A 6,000-nucleotide genomic window follows, 5' to 3' on the forward strand; every position below is an offset into this window, starting at 1 on the left:
TATTGGATTCTAAACTATTGAGAATTAGATGTGAGTTATTTATATAAAAGTGAAAGTGTTTGATGTTAAATTAATATTTTATTAATTAAAGAGTGTGATGGGTTTAATATGTTAATCAGTGGACTAATAATTGTGAATGAGTAAAGGCAAACAAATGATACTTTGTGATTATAGAATAAACATTTTATTTAAAGGTTTTACTCATGTGAAGCTACCTAACTAACTATTACTGATTGGGACGTATGATTTATGATTATTGGATTCTAATCTATTGAGAATTGAGAATTAGATGTGGGTTATTTATATATATAAAAAAGTGTTTAATATTAAATTAATATCTTATTAGTCCCTGCCCTCAGGCATGGACTATAGTAATCGTTCGCCGCTGATATAGCATTAGTTGACCTGCTATTTGTCCCTGGTCATCAGCAATTACCCAAAGTTTTATTCCCGAGCCTGCTTTTTGATCTTATTTAGCCTCTTTCCAAAAAACCCAAGCTACATGCCGAAAACCAAAGCTGATGTGAGGCAAAAAGCATAGGTTATAGGAGGAGTACAGGTAATTACAACAAGCTGTTGTTCACTCGTGCATGAAGTAATGCTAGCATTAATCCTCTAGCGTTTAATGTTAGAGATTAATACCACTGCTATTGTATGTACCCTGCTACAGCACGCTGTATGCTTGCCACCTCATGTAGCACCGCCGTACACCTGCAAGCTCATGCGCCATCGTTACATGTACGCCTGCCACGGTATTTTGCTCATTGTGGCTTCTATAGTACCTAAGCTCATCGGCCCTGCGCTCCAGGCATAAATAAATGAAAGGGTAAGACTCGTTCCCTCCGATCAACCTGGGGCTGGCTATTAATGTAAGCATTCTTCCTTCGTGACAACCTGTCGCCTGCGCAGGGAAGCTTTGACGTACAGTTCTCAGGCGGCATAGCTCCACCATAGGTCAGTTAGTACCGACAGTGTGCTTCTTTCTGTCTATGGAATGCTTTTGTATCAGATGACAAGCTGCACATGAATCAGCAGTAAATTTATATCTTTATTTTGATGCTAGATTTTAGAAATATATAATCTCACACTGTGATTGCATCTATTACGAAACTTTAAGAAGTCTGCTTGCATTATTAATATTACCATGAATCACTGTTTCTCATGGCTGCTTTGATTTCTGTACAGCTTGGTTGCCACTTCTGTCATGCTGTCTTTGCAACTCTTCATATTTGCAAGAAACGCTTCAAAGCCTTTCATTAAAGGTGATCCTCATCTTTTTCTAAGGCTTATTAAATATTTGTTCTGACAGATTTTACTAAGCACTTAAATGATTCTTTTCAAAGATTTTTAATACAGATAAAGAGATTCATATGTCAATTTAGGTCTAGTTAAAATCATAATCTTAGGATTAACATTAGATCATTTTTGTTTATAAGGATCATTGCCTGATTTAAATACTGAAAAACTGTCGCAGAGGTGAGAGTGGATAAGGTTAGTTTGGGAGGCCTTGGAGGAGTCGTCAGGCGACAGAAGGGGGCCGTAGCAATAACCTTAATATACAAAGGTTGTTCATTTCTTTTCATTGACTGTTAGGTAACGGATAACAGAGTCCTAATTAATTACCTGTGAATGCTTTGATAATGTCAGTGGGACGCCAAAGGCGACTTCCACGCCCAGGAAAATGCTTGACCCTACTTTGCTACCGAAAGGGGCTAAATGGCAACAAAGGAGATAAAAGGGAGATAAATGACTCACCGAATTGCACACACGCAACAAAAACAGACTGTGTTTCCTTCGATGGTTGCTTCTTCAACTAGCAGCTCTCGCCTCCAACGCCGAGACAAGATCCCTCCACTTTGGAAGTATCTATACACATGCAGTCTCCTCCGGTTTCTCCATGCCTTCGAAAATTCTTTCATGATCCAATCATCATGGAAGCAGTTACTCTTTCCTACATTGTTTCATTTCTGAGCCAGCGAACCAGTCACCTATAGCTGCTATTGTTTCATTTCTGAGCATTCTTGCAGTTAAGCCAAGTATTACCCAGCTCAATAATATAGTATGGCTCTCTTCCTGTTTAATGATTTGCAGGTAATGAGAATGCACCACCGCTAGTCGTAGCACGGTACCAGAAGCCCTGACACAAAGGCATGGAACAATTCCTTGTTCTGAAACCGAACCCTAATGATTTGCCAAGAGGGAAATAGGCTGTCCAGAATTGCCAAAGCCGGGTCGCCTCAAAATGTCAAACTTTCCGGCAAAAGAAGGGGTTGCCGGAACCATTTGTGCGCCACCGCCAGTCGCTGAACTGGGCATAGCCATTGCTCATTTTCGTTTTCACTTTTTTTCTTCATAGCTTGTGGCACAAGCTGTTCGACCAGCGAACAGAGTGAAGCACAGTACCAGGTTCCGCCTGTGTCTGCTCTATTTCCTTCAATCAACTGGGCGCGAATAGATTCTAGAGACGGTTCGCATTGTGGTTGGATCGCATGTCTCATCTCTTTCAGTCACTGTTCTGCTAGTTGCTGGCTTTTGAACCAGAGACAAGACTGACACAGTGTTTGCTAAAAGTGCTTACAACCGTCATAGAACTTACGAAGACAACGCAAATGTCACTTGCTCGCGAAGCTTAAAGCTATATTGACAACTGTTCACAATACATGCAAAGGGATGAATACGACATGGTCCAACATACCTAATAACTCTCAGCTATACAATTTACATGCCCCAGGGTGATGTAGTTCACCTGCGCGTTAGAATTCGTGGCGTTGGAATATAGATTCTCTCGCGCGCCCATATACTTATATATGTGAGACCATAATATAGCTTGGGGCATATGTATGTATCTTATGCCTTCAAAGGGAGTAATGTCACGTGTCAGGCTAAAGACATGAGCATATGTGTGCCATGACCACGATATAACCCAAACAATGGACATTCATTTCTGGGAACTAAATACAATGTTTTACTGTCAGCAATGGGAACAAGAGCTCCGAAACAAATATTATCAAAACCTCTGGCTTCAGACGTTGTCGTGTATATCGTTGTGCCCCCATCGACCAATCTCAGAAGCAACCCTCCGGAGTTGAAGAACTAAGTTCCAACCCATCGCCTTAATTATGTTGGTATTAGTTAGGAATATGCTTATTGTACGCTATTTCTCACGAGTTTACTAACTTATGAATATTTATATAGTATTCAAATTTCAAAGCATAGATATCAAAGTACATATAAGTATAATCAATGCATGTTATTTCATGAATATTGCTCATTACAGTTTTTCGAAGTGACTCGAGTTCTGTTCATTATGGTCAGAAATCAAAATAAAAAATATATTTAAATATAATAGTTATTAATTAAATTAATATTTAATTACTTTGTAATGTGTCACTTATATGATACGAATCCATATTACATGTACGAGACATGCAGGCATGCATGCATTACACGTGCAAATATATTAGCCCGGTATTGTCATATGGCATGGCTTCCCCTTGGCTTATCGTATGGTCATGTAAGTATAATCAATGCATGCTATTTCATGAATATTGCTCATTACAGTTTTTCGAAGTGACTCGAGTTCTGTTCATTATGGTCAGAAATTATATTTGCAAGAGTGGGAAACAATTTGCATATGCGAGATGTGAGGTGTGTGGAAGCTTTTATTGTGTGCAAGCCCTCATCTCCAAACTCTTCCACACTTCAAGGAAGAGTTAACATAATTAAGTAGACCATACAACTCCAGAAATACTCAAATACTTAGTATTGTATTGTATTAATTTTTTTTTCTATATCTGCCAATACCATATCTTTCATAAGACTCGAGATAAGGGATTTCGTCATTTCTATCGATTTTATGACCCTAAGCAATGATGGCTATCATGGCTATAATCTTTTGTGTTTTATTTCTCGTGGATAACACGTTTATATTGATTAATCTTGATATAAAATCCTATATAAGAACATGACGGCCTTCTTCAGTCCTAAAAAGGCTACAACAATAGTCTCCAACACGATTATATTGAATAATCTTGATAAAAAATTCTATATAACACTATGCCGCCCTCTTCAGTCTTGAAAAGGCTACAACAAAATATGAATGCAAGCTACAACTAAAAAAACCATATACTAAAGCTAAAGGCCATATACTACAAGGTGACAACTGAAGGCTCCAACAGAAAGTCATTTAATGAAGGTCTACAAATGATTTATAAATGACCAGAAGACGGTTTGAACGAAGGTGAGCACAGGCGCAATTATTGACCCCGCCAGAGCTAGAACTTTCCAAGACGATGAGAAATAGTCTTCAGCAAACTGGGCAAACCACACCTTAAACCTACTTTCGTAGTGCTCCATCATATCATCATTCAGTTTCTTGAAGTTGTCTTGTTGTGGCAGGGTGACTCCCCCGCATAGACCATTGAAGAGCTTCGCAACCTATCATCATTCAGTTTCTTGAAGATGTCTTGTCGTCGCAGGGTGACTCCCCTGGATAGACCATTGAAGAGCTCTGCAACCTCTGCGTCAGGCTGAACTTGATGCAGGGACTCGCTGCGTCGCAGCTCCCCTTGTTAATTAAAGAGTGTGATGAGTTATATTTAAATAATTTATTTTTAATAGGTTAATGTATAAGAGAGAGTTTATGAACTATATTAATTTTATTTAAATTCTTTATTCATTCTTTTTACAATAAATAAGGGAAGAACGTTAAAACGTGAAAGTTATAAGACTTGCAACTTTTCAATGTAAAATTAACTAATAAAGATAATTTAAAATTTTATCTGAGTAGTTTATTAATTGAAGGTAGGATTAAAGTTGGTAAGATAAGAAAGGATGAGGTAATGATATATTTTTATTTTGTGATAAATCATAAATATATGGTAAAAATGATGTAGGTAAGTAAAAATAATTTTATGATTTAAAAATAAGGAAATAGTGATTTATATTATGTTTATTTTGAGAATATTGTTTATTGGTTTATTTTCTAAATGATTTTTAATAAAAAAATTATGAATATCTCTTTGATATTTTAGCGTTAATTATGATGTCAAATAAAGAGGAAGGGATAACGGTAGGTATATACAATTTTTAGGTATATACAATTCTTTACTATTTATAATGTGGTGATTAACAATCGTGTTATGTTATCATTATATAAGAGTTAGCATGCGGATTATTTTTATCATACTACGGTTACAACTAATGCATTGCTTGCATGTTGAGATGTGGTGACTAGCAGGAAATCCATAAATGGGCCAAGAGGGCCAGTTTATTTGATAATCTTGTGGGAGCCCATATCTACGGGGGAGAATATGTAACACCATATGGGTTTGGGACATACTAAATCAAGAATACATATGCCAGTGGTTCCTTTGTCTTGTATAACTCTTGATGCATAGATCTTGAGGGGCTATGGGACCATATTGAGAAGGCAAAGTGCTTGATATTGTAAGCCAAGTTCCTGATAATGGATTGGGATGTCGAAGTCTGGTGGGGGTGTAAGGACTTCGTTGCATGGGGATGTGCACCTTAGTGAGTGTGGAGGGACTGGGCCATCCTTTCGAGATGCTTGGAGTAATATTGCGTGGAGTACTGAGCCGGGTGCCTGCCTTGGGGCAGATGAGGTCTGAGCCGGGCGCGAGCGTTGAGGCCAACCTTGGGCTATCGTATAGACCGATTAGGCTTATGCCTAGTTCCAAAAGTGGGAAAAATGACATAGATTCCTTGAGATTTCCCAGGTGTTGTGGAAACTTTCGATGCCTGTTGGTTATACTAGTTCAACATAGGGTGTAGGGAAAACATGAAGTAATAAATAACTAAAGGTCAAATTATTGGTCAAAATAAACTATCACAATCAATGTATATGAATATAAAAGAATAAATTAGATAACGGGAATCATTGGTCAAAACTTCTTTGAAGCCCATGTTGTAGATATCAATCAAAATTTCTTTGAAGCCAAGATCATGTATCATTTCGTTGCCTTGGATTGCATGTCTTTA

This window comes from Pinus tabuliformis, chromosome 5_1, assembly GCF_031772625.1.
Source record: "Pinus tabuliformis cultivar Carrire ecotype Pingquan chromosome 5_1, CPIR1, whole genome shotgun sequence".
Taxonomy (NCBI): Eukaryota; Viridiplantae; Streptophyta; class Pinopsida; order Pinales; family Pinaceae; genus Pinus; species Pinus tabuliformis.